The following is a 17724-nucleotide window of genomic DNA, read 5'->3' on the forward strand; positions in this document are numbered from 1 at the left end:
GAGCTGTTATACACCATGATTACCTAGGACCTTATCTTTAAATGCGTTTTACTAAAAGTTGAACATGTCCACTTACATCGCTTTGTTTCTCAATCCCTCATTTATTCTCTTTGTAAAAAGGAAAGATAAAAGTAATGAAAAGTTTTTTTTTTTCGGTTTTAAAACTCCAGTTAAGTGTTCACGATTTACATGAGAGCTTCAGAACAAAAATGATTTACACAATCATAACTTTTGGAGCTACTTTCTTCTCCGGATTGCACATTTTGAAGCACAGTACGTAGCATAAACTGTGCATTTTGTTAAATTATTGCTTCGTCTACACACTGCCATTCTACTGTATTTTTCCTAACGATGCAAGAAAACGTTTTTAGTGAAAACCTGAGAAATTTAAAAACAAATCTTTACAAAGTCATTGGAAATAGTTTTGAAATTTTATAGTTCTAAACTGTTCTTATGTCAATAAACTTTGTGCGTGATCTTATATCTTACAATTGATAACTTCATAAACTTTGACACTGAAAAAGCCGTTTCACACAAGTGCATTTATTCCGAACAAAAGTTCATACATTCACTGCCTTTTTGAAAACTTAAATCATATTTTTAAAACAGATTTCTTAAAGTCCACTGTAAATTTTCTACATTTTGAAATTACACCAAACTTTAACATTTAAAAGAAAATCGATACAGAACAAGGTCACTGGGCCTCGATAGCTTGGCGATTGCTTAGAAAGCTCTTTTAATAACTTGAATAGCATTATTGATTCATTCTAATAAGAAATACATTTGCATAAGATTTTCTACGGATTTCAGTGGTTCCCAACCTACTACCAGCAAGCCACATCCGGCCCTTGAGACTGATCCGTGTGGCCCGTTGATTTGTTTAATGTTAATTTGTAAAACACGATTAATGACAATGTTACAAATTTGGAGCCAAAACTTTAGAAATTTGTTGTAACAGTAGGAGCATTTATAATTTTCTCGCACTAACGAATACTATTTACAGTTCAAATGCATGTGTGTAACGTCAGTAGTAGACATGTTTTTAGAGCAAAATATTCTCAAAATCTTGAACAATCATATTTGTAATTTTGTATTAAATGGCGACAAGGGACCAAAACATAAACAAAAAATGTGTAAAAGGAAAACAACAAATATAGAACTCACACATCACTATGCTTCCATTACAAACTAACATAGAAGGTCGTTCTAGAATGACTGATCTGTTGTTATAAGGGTCAATTTATTGGAATTAAAGAAACACTTATGCACGCATTTTGAGACTACCAAATGATTTCACTACTTTAAACTTATAACAATAAAAATAATTATTGCGTACTTAGAACTCTTTTTACTAATTTTATTTTAACCTACATCTATTTGTTACTAATTTTCATTTAAAATTAAGTATTTTTGTGTAATTAATAAATTAGAACAACAAAAGAGATAAACACATTGGTTAGTTTGAACGATATGTAATTACATTTAAAGATTTCACGTACAAATAGTTTTGATTTTTCAGAAACAAGAACCTTGACTCTCTCTATAAACTGCAGTACTGATACACATCTAAGACATTCTAGTTTAATCTTCAAATAATCTCATAAATACCGTAAGCTCTATAAAAAATATTTCGGGAACACGGAAAAGCAATACATAACTAAAAAACATTAATGTAATCAATAAATAATTTTGTAATTCACAAAAACATTCAGAGGCTCTTCATTAACCGTATTAGATATTTGAAAATACAAAATGGAATAATATTGGTTGAAAACACGATAAATAATCCTGTAATCCATGTGTACTGGTTAAAAAGAAATAAATAATTTTGTAATTTACGAAAAAAATATACTAACTCTAAGTTTAAACTCAGTTGTGTTACTCAATGCTAAAAGTTCTGCTCAGTAAAGCTTGCCAAAAATACAACTTTAAATCTTGAAGTATTATAGTCCGACGGCGAAAAGTTGAGCTTTTGCTCCTCCCCGTTTCAGAATTGTCCATTTTCGTGAAGGGGCGATATGGAGAGAAAAATTGAAACGGAATTTGCAAGTGCGTAATTGGTTCTATAGATCGAATACGTCATCTTGAAATTGAGGAAAATAGCAAAGAGGTAAAATATTTGAATTTCGTGCGGTTAAGCAGTTGCCTCATTGGACATGTCACATCCTACGTAAGTGGGTGAGTCTTGGTTTTACTTCTTTCAACAGCCATTGGTCAGAGATAGCAACGCCCCTGATAATTGATTTCAATTGAAACTTAGTTCGAGTAGGCTTGCAATAAAAAAATGCAAGTATTATCATTTTTACTTTATCGCCAACTCAAAGCAGTTATTGCCGCAACTTAAATCATTCAGGTCTAAATAATTACAAAAAGAAAATATACTAGAAGTAATTTTATTTATTTTTTTTTTTTTTCATATCGCCAAAATGTTGCTGAACTCCAAAATATGGCACGAGTCCTTTCTTCCTTCTCTACCTTTTTTAAAGAAGGAACCCGTTTTCTCAAATGATTGACAAGGGTCATTTGTTCGCAGCCGGACTATATTTTCCTTACGAGATTAAGGATAAATTACTTTGGGAGAAAAAACTCAAACTTTTACTGTGAAATTTCTTGTCAAAGAAGCTCTTGATTAAGGAAAGTGAAGCTTTAATCAAAACTGCAAAATAAAATACTTAACACTTTACAAGCTTTTACACTTCTTACAGAATTTATAAAGTAGTAACGCAGTAGTAAAAAAGTTGACTTATTTGTTAAATTTGCAGGGATAAAAGCTCAAATGGATTGTTTGTCTCTTAATTATGCAAATACGTCTTTTTTTATTGAAACACGATATTTTCTAAAGGAAATGGGCGATTTAGATATTTGTCGTAGAACTGACAACGTGCATGATGTGATCAATGTGAATACTGCATAATATTTTTTTAAAAAATGCAGGTTTAATTTGAAGCATTTTTAAAATTTTATTTTTAATGTGATGCCTTCTCTCTAATAAAGTAAATAGCTTCCGAATTTTCATCAAAGCAACAAGATTCCCTAAAAAGAGATTTTTCATTTATTAGAATTTCTGGAAAAATCCTTGCAATAAAACGATCACGATTGCAAAAACGAGACCTTTTCATACACAAATATAAAAATGTATGTATCCCATTATTTATTTTTGATAAATTTTAAATTCAACTTCCTTCTTTTTAAAATTTCTACTTCTCAAAACATGCGGCGAAACGTTCCCGATTTTTTTCTGAATCTAATTTTTATCTGCTGCCATTTTTCTTTATTAACACTTACAAGAAGGAAAAAAGAAAACTTTTTACACTGACATTTTTGTCATTAAATTTATTTATGCAAAACCTCCCAAGTTTTATGCAAGTGTCTGCTTAATTTTTTTTTCTTCAGTGTTGGCAGCTATGACTTGCTAAGAACTTCTGTTCTGAGCATCTTCAAATCGTAGAATACCCTTAATGTACATCCAAAAGCATTGTGGGAAAAAAAGATTTCGACAGTGTTAAATTTGTACTTTTCAAGAGAAACGATTTGACAGAAAAGAATTTTCGCCCATTTCCAGTTGTACTTTGTACTATGAAACGAACGAAAAAAGTCATTTTCTCAATGCACATTGTCTTTGTACCAAAACTATGCATACGTAAATGCATGAAAATATATATATATATATATATCTATATATGTGTATGTAAGAAGAGCAGTGAGAAAGTGAAAAGTGCTGTTGATAAACAAAATATCGAAGAAATAAAGTAGTTTTTAAAAAATGTTGCTTTCTTTTTCCTTTCTTCTAGTTTTCATGACGTGGCAAATGGCGCTGCTTTTGTCCAATAGAGCTGCTATACCTACCGACAAATCAACTTAAGTTTGGACATTTTGGATCGGATTTTTCATTTTTGTGGAGCTAGGGTTACCAGAGCAACGTTTCGGGTTTTGCCAAATTGGCCAAAAATAATGTTTTATTTAATAAACAATTCAAGTGCCGCAAATAATTATTAGCGGTACGTGAATTGCTCGCAGCCAAAAATAACCAAACGCGAAAACTTGCCAGAAAAGACAACCACTCAAACACGCGCTCCGATCCAAAATGACTGATCTTAAGCTGATGCGCCGGCTCGTATATATAGGGGTCTTAGCCCAAGAAAATATCCTTAAAATAGTTCATTCAGGGAGAAGTGATAGCGGAAGTAAACAAATTTGGTTGCTGTTTGGCGACAGCACTTGCCACTAATCGTTGAATTGGTATGTAATTACCAATCCAACGAGGGGAACCAATACAGGGATGTGCGAATTGCGCCAAACTGCACCAATCGCCGATCCTGCGCCAAACTGCTCCAAAAGACCGCCAAATACACTTTTCTGCACCAAAATCGGACAAACTTGCGCCAATACTGCAATTCTGCATTTAATGTTGCAGTTCCTTTAGCATATTAGGCAATTTTGGCAGAATATCATCAAGTTCATGAATCTATAGCTTGTTTTTACTATTTTTTGGCTTAGTCCCGGTTTTTTGCGCATTTCAAAGTCGATTGCATCCGCTTTTGAAAAAATCGATCGTTTTTATTTTTTATGTAATTCTGTTCCTTTGACTTGAAAAATTTTGCTCTGATCATTATTTTTAACCTTTGTTATCGTTTGTTTTCAGTGTATGAGGGCTTGTAAATTCGTCTTCTTGCCACGCTCACTCGAAAATGTCAATCCAGTTGCATCCAAATTGATTTAAGCGAATGTCATCTGTAAAAATTAATATTTTTTACCAGTTTTTAATCTTGGGTTTCTTAAGATTTTAGAACAGAAAATTGATCTCTAGTTTTGGTTGGAGACACTTAAGACAGCAAAAATCTGGGATTGCTAATGTTCTGGTAATGAATATGCTGACATTTCCAGTTTCTCAGAATCAAGCATTTTTTCCATATTCTTAGTCTGTCTCTTAAATTATTTATTTATTTATTTATTTTTCTTTTTTCACATTTTTCATTTTTTTCCACGTGTGTTTAAAAATTCCTTTTCTGTGACATTATTTCTCAGAATCATTTTTTTTTATTGTAATTTAATTAATTTTGTGATTAAATATCAAACAGTTAAAAATAAAAGGTTTTAATGATGCCTTTGCTTGATCTTCAGATTTATTAATCAAGTTGTTCAGTATATAAACATTTATGCCATGAGAAAAAAAATAATAAGGTGAAATATAAGTGAATAACTTAAACATACCAAAAAAGAAAGAAAAAAAATATCTAATAGCTCTTTAAAACTCACTTGTAATTTGTTGAGGTAAAGTTATTAAATTCAACCATTCTTTTGTGCTTTTTCTAAAAGAATTTTCGAATATATTACATAAAAGCAAACGAATTTTGAAAATAGATGTCAAAGCACTCTAACTAAATGTGATGTATTAAGCAAAGTAAATGTTTGTACTAAATTGAATCAAAAGAAGTGTAAGAAAAAAGTAGAACAGGACAGGACTTTTCTTTTGTGAAAAATATTAGACAAAAAAAAAAAAAAAAAATTATGAGAGCTTCAATTTGTAGTTGTAGTTATGGTGTTTTTGCATCCTTAATCTCCTGTTTTATTATTTTATCATGTCACACGTGTTTCTGTGTGTGAGATATATAGTTGCTCTAAATTGATGCAAAATTTAAATTTTTGCTGCTGCAAACTGCTCCAAATTTGCAATTTTACTGCTCCAGGCTGCTCCAAATTTGCAAATTTACTGCTCCAAATTCACCGTTTTGCTGCTCCAAACTCACCATTTTCCTGCTCCCAAGATTGCTCCAAAAGTGAGTTTATTTCGGCCCATCCCTGTGTATATGAACATCTCGCTTATCTGATTGGCGCTAGCAAAATTTCTTGCATCAACCTTGACAGATCTTGATATTATACTGACGGCGTCAATATTGACGTGTTTCATACTGCATAAAGCTTGCATAAAGATTAAAAAGCAATATTACAATAACAACACGTATGCAACATTGCATTCATCTTAAAATATCAATATTGATATTACCTTAAAACAACAACATTGCATACATGTTGACGCCGTCAAGATGATATTGATTTCATGCTGTCGCCGTCAAGGTAATTAGTACACAATAGAACAGGTGGACCTTCGTTGATACTTGCGCATGCGCACAGTTCTTTCTATCCAGCGTCCCTCGCATTGCTAACACATCTTCCTGCTTCGACCTGCGGTTCAGTCGGTTCAGAGGAGCTGCACGTGACCTTGCATTCTTTAGGCTTCGTTAAGTTGGTTGCTTAGTTATTAGTGTGGAATAGTATTGTTCTAGGAAAAACTTATGAATGACGGATAACTGCATTTGTTTATTAATATAGTATTAAACAAGTCATATCGCAGACGATGTGCGATCAATGTTATAAATGGCCGAAAATAACTTTTTTCGTCCCTAGACTTTGAAACAAAGGACATGAAACCCAGAATTTCGTATTATCACTTCAATCTCACGTAAGATTAATTTTATTCAATGGTTATTTATGTTATTCTTTAGGATAAATTCATGTGTTTTGTCCATGGGATATTTTCAATGCTGACATCCATTTGAAAATGTACTTTATTGTATTTATTTATTTATTATTTGCTATCTTTACTCTTAAATGTGCTGTAAAAACTTCCGCAATTATTCCTAACTAGGCATTTTACTTCTTTATAATACAATTAGAAGCATGAATTTAAAAAATAAGTCACGTATTGCGCAAAACGAAGAAACATTCATTTTTTTAATTAAATTGCGAGTAATATAAATACCTTTATATGAATTTCCGATCAGATATCAGCTTTGAAAATATTCTTAGGCTAGAAAACTATCTTGAAGAATAACAGAAATAATTAAAGAATGAAATTTAATTCTCGAGTTTAAAGTGAAAATAATACAAATAAATAAATGGATAAAGCACCTTGCAAACGTGCTGATTTCATACTGTCATGTCAATGTAGCCTGACATTTTCCTGTCATATCAATACGTATGCAATATTACAAAAGCAAGAGCATCTTGCCTAGACCTTGATTTCATGCTGTCATGACAACATTTTGATATTATCCTGTCATATTAATACGTATGCAAGATCATCTTGCCTAGACCTTGATTTCATGCTGTCATGACAACATCTTGATATTATCCTGTCATATCAATACGTATGCAATATTACAAAAGCAGCCTACCTTGATATTTTCCTGATATTATGCTGCATACACCTTGTCTGTCAATATTGTGACAGCCTGCTGACAGCATAAATGGAGTAACATAACAATATTGAGGCAGCATTATGCAAGATGATTTTTCTTGCATGTCAGCCTTTATGCAATACTGAGGCAAGGTATTTTGCTATGTTTTCAATATCGCAGTGCCAAGCAAAAACAGTGGTATCGCCAAGTACTTTGTTTACTTCCGCTATCACTTCTCACTGAATGCTCTCGTCTACAGCAATGGTGCCAAACCTTTTTTTACCCGTGGGCCACGCCTCATGTTCAGGAGAATCTCGCGGGGCAGAACAAATATACAATTAAGCATGTGAAAACTATAGATGTAGTATTAACTAGATACACAACGAGAAACCGGTTCCATGGGCAACGAGTTCTTCTAGTACAGACAGGCAAATGTCCGAAAAGCGCATGAACACAACAGCTTTTCCCGAAGCCTGATGGGATGCAAACAGAGTTGCATCCCCATTGGCTACCCTTTTTCCCGTCTATTTCATGTTTCGCGCGTTCAATGGCAGCCATTGACTTTCGCTACAGAGTTGTGCGTGTAATACTACGTCTACGGGGAAAACAAGAAAAATGAAAAACAATTACAAACCAAAAATTGCTGCCTTCAATTACTACATGCTTGTTTTATTGATGCGAACTTTGCATCTGTTTTTCGAAGTCAGTTGAGACAATGAGAAGCAAAGGGCTGGCAGGTGGACATTTTCAAGTTTTGAGTAAAACGCGTTTAAAGATAAGTTCCAAGGTCGGCTTTCATCGATTTTTTTTTCTAAATCGAGCTATATAACAGCATCTACCAGATCTACTAGTACTATCTCTTGCCCCAAGACAGAGGAGAGGTAAACCTACCATTTTTACTGGTAATCTCAAAATTTTCAAATTTGCAACGTACATCCTTTTGCTATTCTTACTGCCTCAATTTATGACTACTTGTCTTCAAATTTACAACAATCATTCAAAACACTGGATAAAGATTATTAGTAGTTATAGAAAGTTTCACAGCATTTTTTTTTTTTGGTTCATAACGCAACGAAGGGCTTATGTGGTCTTTGGACCGTAGGTTGTGCACCACTGCTCTATAGGATTTCCCGTAAAGACCAAGACGCTTGCCACTTTGCGACTGAATAAAAAAAGTGACCTCTAAAAATATTACCATTATTTGCGAACCTTAGTCACCACTGTGATGACACTGTCAGGCAAAAAAAATACCTTCAAAATACTTCTGACACTTTTCTTGCTTATTCTTACATAAAATGACCCCTTGAATCCAAATATGACCACCGTTTCCCCCCATCAAAGTTCCCCCCAAAATTCAAAGAGATATTCCAGTTCAAACTTTTAAGGGACATACAGAAGGTGAGATTCTAACTTATCGCTCTTTCAGAAGAATGCAAGGTCGTCTAAGTAAGAAGACGAAGGTATTTATATTTTTCATTTTCATTCAAAAATAAATGCAAATGTTATGCCGTGATACGCAAAAACACACTACAAAACCTCAAACAATTCGAAAAACCACACTCTATGCACCTATATAATTTTAAACACTTGTTAAACCGCTATATTTTCCCTCAAAAGGTGTTATTGACGGCGAGTGAAAAATGGTGTAAGTCACAAAACGCTGCTTTTCATAACTCTATGAATATTGGTCATACAAATGTCAAACTTTTTGTGTTGGAATTATTTTTCAGTGGAGATGATTTCTCTAAATATTAGCTAGGGGACCTAGACCATGTATAAAACGTTAAATTTTGTATTTTTTGACTAATTTTAATTTTGTTTCAGACTTTCAATACTTTAACTCTGCATTTGATTTTTAACATTTTTGCAATTGGAAGCATACATATAGGACTAACGGTTGCGAAAATAAAGGTCTTTAAGTCTTGCAGGTTAAATCGGAACACCCTGTATATTTTTTTAGTCCTATAACTCTAGTTTTATGCTTAAACAAAAGTGAACAAAATGTGAAACAAACTCTTAGAAGCATCAGTGTTGATGATTCAAAAAATATTTTAGGGGGCAATACTCCAATATTTCGCCCAACTTGATCCAAATTGATCCAATTTTTTTTTTTTTTAATTTTTCGTAATTTAAAAGAACTACATGGAAAATGCATTTTTTTTCTTCTTAAATTTATTAGTTGGAAATTATAAACTACAGGCCTCTTGCGCGGCATACCTTGTAAATATTTTTTGATTTGAATAAAAAATTTTATGGTGTGTGGATCTGCAGGAACAATTTTTTTTATCAACTTGACATTTTGAATGCGCCTTAATAAAATTAAAATTTCAAAAACTTTTTTTTTTTTGAGCAATCACGATTGCTTATTGTTCTCATTTGACTGTTTTGATGTCCTATCATTTTATTTTCCCGCCAGCACCCTCTGCTCTGCAGCACCACCGTCGACCGGCTCCTCACAATGCTGCTCCTGCAGCGAAAATCGTCTCCAGGTTGCATCCATATGCTACACACACACGCATACATACACAACTACACACACACGCGCACACAAAAATACATACACCTACACACATACACAAACACACACTCAAACACAAACACACACTCAAACACATACACACACTCAAACACATACACGCACACAAACACATACACACTCAAACACATACATACACACACACGCATACATACATACACCTACACATACACACACACCTACACACAACTACCCAGACACTCATCACACTCATGCCTGCACACAGACACATACACATTCCTCACCACACACAAACACACATACACATAACAACCCATACACTCACACCTGCACACTGACACAAACACACATGCCTACACACACATACACATATCCCCTACACAAACTCCCCCCCCCCACACACACATAATCACACATACCTACATACACACACATAATCACACATGCCTACGTACACACACACACACACACACTCGTGATTGCGAAAAACATAATTTGAATTCAAGAGGTCGAAATTCAAATTATTTTAAAAAAAAAAATAAACTGTGTTTGAAAGCAAAGCATGGAGATGGCCCTCGTTTTTAAATGTCGGACATAGCGTCAAAAACCAAAACGTCCACGGACAGAATGTCCACGTTCAAAAGCAGGGCTGCGGAGTCGGGAGGAAAATGGTCAACTCCGACTCCTGGATTTTGAAACGTCCGACTCCGGTCTTTTTCTATTTATTTATTATATATATTTTTTTTTTAATTTAATCCTGAACATTGTTAACTTAAAAATTAGTTTAAAAATTCCGTTTTAAGTCCGTAAATGCGTGGTGCTGCCATCTATTCATCAGTATCAAAACTAAAAAGGTCTTGGAGCTACACGGGATAAAGAAATTGCGGAGCACAAAATTAACACATCAGACATCAAAGCTGCAAAATTTTCGTAACCGATATTTAGTTTTAAAAAAACTTCGAAGTTTCTGAAAAAAATTCTAAAAATCAAAACAGTTGGTCAGTTTCACGTCTGACCAAACCTTTTTCAAGGGAAGAAGGAAAGTTTTCTTTGTAATACTACAAAAAGAAAAAAAAAACTTTTATGAAGAGAAAAAAACATTGGAAAAAAAAATCCTCAAGCAAATCTACTCTTTTGCACCTGCAAAAATTGTCTCTATACTTCGGAAACAGATTTTTAATACAGAATCAAACAATATGTGCCATTGATGGAAGGTGGAACAAAGTGGGTGCACATAAAAAACTTGATATTTTTTGAACAATTTCTTAATCTGCCGCAATTGCTCTGAAATTTCATCCAATTGCTATTTTTCAATGTTTTTGAAAAATTTCGTAAAAGAAAAAAAATTATTTTTTATAATGTGAAGTGTGGTAAAGGTACCATTGTGGGCACTAAACGACCATAAAAGAAATTATGGTGTGTGGTAGAACTTTCTATCGAGAAAAACTGCATGCGATCTTTTTTTTTTTCAATAAATAATTATTGATTTTTAAAATACTTTTTTTACAAAAAATAATAATAACTATAAATAATAAGTATAATTGCAGTTATTGATTTATCATTTTTCTTTTTTGAGCAACGATTGTTAAATAACATTCACGTGATCAGTTGTTCATTTTGTGATTGGTAGATAGCAAAGGGATGAATTTGTTTACATTTGTGGTATTTTAACGCACAGCATTAGGATCCAGATCTTGACGTCCTACACAAATCTTTTGACGTGAAAAATCTGATGCAATAAAAAAATCGATATGTTTGAAGGGCAAAAACATGACTGTACAAAAAAAATAATAATAAAATTAATTAATTTGAATTTTGACATTTTGAATTCAAATTATGTTTTTCGCAATCGCGAGTGTGTGAGTGTGTGTTTGAGTGTGGGGGGAGGTATGTGTATGTGTGTTTGTGTGTGTGTGGGGAAGGGAAGGTATGTGTAAATGTGTGTAGGCACGTGTGTTTGTGTCAGTGTGCAGGCATGAGTGTGTGTGTACTGTTGAAACGTACAGTACGCGAAACACCAAAACACATACCCAAGATCATATTAATTACAATTCTTTAAAGAAAGAAACAGCTTTATTCTTACTAGGTGGCATGGTTAAGATGCAGCATTATAACACAAATTCAATTGCAAGAATAGTGCTTTTAAAAGAATTTAAAATTACTCCTTGATCAAATACTAACTCTAAAATTAACCCCCTATAAAAGTTAAAATACATTAGTTATCACACGGCCAGAGTTTCCGCCTATATATATTTACAAAAGCACCAAGCCGAAATAACTCTCCGCTTAAAATTAACTAATATGAAATTTGCATTTTACACACATTAAAATAACATTAGCCTATAACAACATAATACCACAATTTGCACAAATTTAAAGTTCTCAGGTAATACATTAAAACATTACTTCACAGGGGTTGAATTCTACTACGAGGCATCAAACATTAAAAATCTCACACGCTGTATAAAAGGCGTCAATTCGACCTTGCTTCAAAGATCTAGCGTAGGCTGAATGATTTGAGGATTCGCCCGCTGCCGGTAGCTCCGAACTCCAATTCCTGCTATCATTTCCACGGGCCGCAAGACTTAGAATTTCCAACCATCCGATGCGTTCATTAGCTTCCAGGTCTGGTCCATGGGGCCTCCACTTCCGACACAGCGATGAATTTTGTCTGGCAGAAGACTCTGATAGATTCTTGGTTCACTTATGTGATGCCGAGACTTTACATCTTAGCGAGGAACATTTATCTGCACTTAACCTTGCAAAGGGCCATCCCCACATTCACCATTTTAACGAAACTCGAGAGGCTGTTTCAGCCACGCACGCAAGGCGAGATGATATGCGTAAAAAAGGGAAACTTTAGCTCTTTCGTACTGCCTTATATCCATTGCGTCATTTCCAACTGTTGCCACTACGCTTTTGGGCAGTACAAATGCCCTCCCCCTCAAAAAAAAAAATATACACAAGTATATTTTTATTGAACAACTCTTCCATTCACTCTAGGCCGCAAATTATAAGGATGCACAACATGTGGGACGAAACGACCTAAGAGACCAGGCATCATTTGGACATCAAGAGGCAAACTCCTAGTTGAATTTCCCTCCTCTTTTGTATTTTCTTGTTGTGTTTGACAACCTTGTTGTGTTCTTGTTTGACCCATATCTGTGGTAGCAGTATCCGGGTCAACTAAGGGAAATCTGGGAGTGGCCAAAGCAATATTCTCTATATGTACCACCCTGACGTAATTTGATTTCTTTGCTTGCCTAATTTTTACCACTACTGGAGAGATAATTTCAGAAATTAGAAAAGGACCTTCATTATGTTTACTCAATTTTTTTGAGCGCCCTGGCTTCACAGCTGGATTATACCAAAATATTTCATCCCCTACTTTAAATTGCCGTATTTTACTTTGCCTTTCTCGTCTGTTTTCATTTGTCTCAGCCGCATTTTCCAAATTGTGTCTCACTGTGGCGTATGATTCATGCAATTTCTTCAATAGCTCATTAGCATAATGCATGTTATCCGCATAAGAAAAGGGGGTCGCCTTTTCCAGAAACTCATGAGGCAGATTTAAATTTCTTCCATACATCAACCATGCCGGTGCAAAACCGGTCGACTCGTGTGCAGACGTTCTATACGCCAGGAGAGCAAAGGGCAATTTTATATCCCAGTCATCATGTTCGGAATTTACTATATGCGAAAGCGCATTACCTAACGTTTTGTGATATCTTTCCACGCACCCATTACTCTGTGGTCTCCACGCCAGGGTATCTAATTTTTTTATATTCAAACTCCGGTATACTTCCTTCATTGCATTGCTTAGCAAATTCAACCCCCGGTCTGACAAAAATTTTTTTGGTGTCCCATAACGACTAATGAATTGCATCACTACATCCGCGATGACATCACTGCCTATCGTAGACACAGGGAAAGCATCCACCCACCTTGTAAAATAGTCAGTAAAGGTAATGATATATCTATTACCCCTTTCAGTGACAGGCAAGGGACCTACTATGTCGAAAGCGACTTTTTCGAATGGACCTGCCGGAATAGGAGCTCTCTGCAATGGAGCCAAACACCCTGGCAGATGTGCCCTTCGTTCCATACAACTCTGACACGACTTCACCCAGTTTACGATTTGAGCCCCCATTCTTGGCCAATAAAACATACTTTTGATTTTGTTAAAAGTTTTCTTAATCCCGGGATGACACGCTTGCGGACTATCATGATAAATCTCACATATTTTTCGCACCAACGACTGTGGCACAACGTACCTAATATCTTTTTCCCCCTTGGAATTTCTGTTTCTGCATACCAAAATTTTATCCTTCAAGAAAAATTTCAGTTTATCTGGATTTATCCGGCTATTTTTTAACAGGTTGTTCTTTATCCTAATACATGCTCTATCTTTTTCCTGTTCCTCCCGCAATTTTTCAACCGAAATTTCAGCCTTAACCGGGCCCATCTCACTCAATTCATTGAATTGAACCTCCCTATTTTGTGTCTCATATTCCGAAACATTTCTGGACAAAAAATCCGCCACCGTGTTAATTTTCCCTGGCAAATATTTTATTTCAAATTCGAACTGGGAAAGCGATAAAACCCACCGGGCTATTCTGCAGAATGAATCCTTAAGCTTAAAGCAGCTAGTCAGAGGCGCATGATCCGTGTACAAATAAAATAGTTTTCCCAACAGATATTGTTTAAAATAATTGGCAAAATACACAATGGCTAAGGCCTCTCGTTCAGTCGTCGAATATCGAGTTTCCGCAGAATTCAATTTCCTACTTCCAAAGGCCACGGGTTGTGGAAATCCTTCTGTATCCAACTGCGCTAGGACGCAACCTATCGCAATCTTACTTGCATCTGTATACAAGTGAAAGTCTTTCTTCATATCCGGCAGATACAAAAAGGTGTCATTCATCAGAGCCAGTTTTAAATCCTCAAACTCCTCCTCCGCCTGTTCATTCCATTTAAACCCCTGTTTCTCTTTCGTTAAATTTGTTAAACTAACTGACCGCCTAGCAATATTTGGTATAAATTTTCTATAATAGTTTATACATCCTAAGAAAGATCTCACTTGTTTCCTATTCTTTGGAATTTGAAAATTCTTTATAATATCAATATTTTTTTGATCCGGAAAAACTCTACCTTTGCTAATTTTAAAACCCAGGTATTTAACAGTTTCAGTCAGAAAAATGCATTTATTTGGCTTTAATTTTAACTTATATTTTTTCAATCTGTCAAATACTGCCTGAAGTTTCGGAAAATGGCTTTCAATTGAATTACTGCTAACTATGATATCATCAATGTAAACTCCGATATTCATGGGGTCCAAACCAGAAAGTATAACACTCATAAGTCTCTGAAAGGAATTCGCACTTGTCCTTAGACCAAAAGGGGTGCGAGTAAATTGGAAAAGCCCTTTCTGTGTTGTAATTGCCAATTTCGGTCTATCTTCGGGCACCACTATTTGTTGAAAAAATCCACTCGTCAAATCTAAAGTTGTAAAAAATTTTCCGTATTCTAACTTATCAATTGCTTCATTAATATTTGGTATGGGATAGGAATCGGGCACCACTTTCATGTTGAGGCCGCGAAAATCGACCACCAATCTAAATTCCCCTGAGGTTTTTCTTACAAGTAGAACGGGTGCGGCATAAGGTGATTCGGATGGTTCCAAAATTCCTGCCTCTAACAAGACATTTAACTGCCTATCCATTTCATCCCTTAAGTTATATGGGACCCTGTATGGTTTCTTCTTTACCGGATTTTCATCCGAAAGTGGAATCTTGTGTAGTACAGCATCACATCCCTGCAGGTCCCGTACCGAGCTTGCAAACACCTCTTTATTTTTATTCAGAAAGTCTATCATTTTATTTTTTATATCAGGTTGCAAATGATCTAACCTAAATATATTACTCCACTCTAAATCGGCCTCGTCGCATTCCCCAAACCGCTCCTCGTTTTCCACAAAATACATGTCATTCATTATACTCTCAGCTTTAACTACTTCTTCGCATCTGACCAACTTTGTTTGTTTGTTAATATGAATAAATTTATCTGTTGGGTTCATTATCAGGACCGGAATTCCATCTTTTTGCGCTCCCTTACTTATAGATCGGGCAATTAAGAAGTTCTTTTCCTGTTGATTATATGGTTCTATCATTATAACCTCCGAACCTAAAGTATCTTTCAAGTTAACCTTTGCGACAGACTGTGAAAAAGGGGGCAAGGTGGTTTTTCTGCATATATGACCTATTTGGCCCTGACTCCCGTTTCCAATATTAAACATAGCGTCTGTTTGCTCCGAATTTTCCCATGAAATCATTTCATTGTTTATTTTTACCGTTTTTTTTATTATAATTGATGATACATCCGTTTTCAACCAAGAACGGCTGACCCAAAATAACTTTAAAATTTTTTGAAATATCTTTTGAAATTACATAAAAATCCGAATTTATAACTTTGTCATTTATGGTCACGTCAAGATGGACTTTTTTAAGGATTTTTATAGCCTCTTTCGCAACGGTATTTATCCACAACGAGCATGGTTGACAGTCTGAGTCCAATGGTATACAACCCTCCTCAATTAAATTCAACGTCGCCCCCGAGTCGCATAAAGCCCCCATCTTGTTCTGGCCAATCTTAACTTTTATAACAGGAAGCTTTCCCTTTTGCCCATTATTTATACGCATCCCAGGGATTAATGTCTGCGTTTGTGCCGACCAGACCCCCTGGTCTAGTTTTCCGGAATTTGATTTTTTTGTGTGCTCGTATCCTGGATTCGTTCTACAATATCGAGCTATATGTCCTATTCGCCCACATTTAAAACAAGTTACACTTACTTTTCTATCATTACCCCGGCATCTATGCCCCTCCAACAGCTCAACCCTTTTTGTTAGATAATCCATTTTGTCTAACAAGGTATTAAACCCGTCGCTTACTTTATTATTTTCTGTATTCGTTTGATTTATCCCAAACACTGACTCAGAATTTGCCCCGAAATGTTCAGATTGATTTAAAAATGGATTACCGGCGGATTGTGCTGCCCTCCAGGCAATTTCTTCACGACCTGCATAATCTTTGAGTTCTTCCAAATTTTTAGGATTTCTGACAATTACTCCCCTCAAGATTTCAGGTCGCAAATTTGCAAGAAGCATGTTCATTAACATGTGTTTACGCTGACTTTCCACTATTTCTTTAGATTCACTTCCGAAATCTAGCATTTTGCTTTTCGCATTAGCCCTTGCGATAAACCTCTCCACTGGCATATTTGGTGGCTGCCGGAATGCCATAAACTCGAAAAGGGCCACGCTTGGGGGCGGCTTGCTAACAAATTCTCTGAAAAGGACCAGTTTCAATGTTTTAAAATCACTAATTTCGTCGCGAAACTCATTGAAACATTCCCTAGCGTTTCCAAACAGCCTATCTCGCGCCACGAAATATTTCTCCGAATCAGACCAATTCCACTGTAAAGCCGAATCCTCTATCCTTTCAAAAAACTCAGGAAGAGAAGTTTCACTATTAATACCTTTAAACACAGGTATCATTGATAGATTCATTACAGATAAGCCGTGAGGTATAAAAACTCCTGATGCCTGGTCCTTGGCCATCCCTTCCTTATACAATAAGCAAAAACACACAAAATTACAAATTTAAAACTTGTAAAAACCACCACATATTATACACCACTAATATGTTCTTTTTTTTTTTTAATAAAGCTGCAAGAAAAGAAAGCCACGGCACCATTTTTGTACTGTTGAAACGTACAGTACGCGAAACACCAAAACACATACCCAAGATCATATTAATTACAATTCTTTAAAGAAAGAAACAGCTTTATTCTTACTAGGTGGCATGGTTAAGATGCAGCATTATAACACAAATTCAATTGCAAGAATAGTGCTTTTAAAAGAATTTAAAATTACTCCTTGATCAAATACTAACTCTAAAATTAACCCCCTATAAAAGTTAAAATACATTAGTTATCACACGGCCAGAGTTTCCGCCTATATATATTTACAAAAGCACCAAGCCGAAATAACT

Source organism: Uloborus diversus, chromosome 8, assembly GCF_026930045.1.
Source record: "Uloborus diversus isolate 005 chromosome 8, Udiv.v.3.1, whole genome shotgun sequence".
Lineage (NCBI taxonomy): Eukaryota > Metazoa > Arthropoda > Arachnida > Araneae > Uloboridae > Uloborus > Uloborus diversus.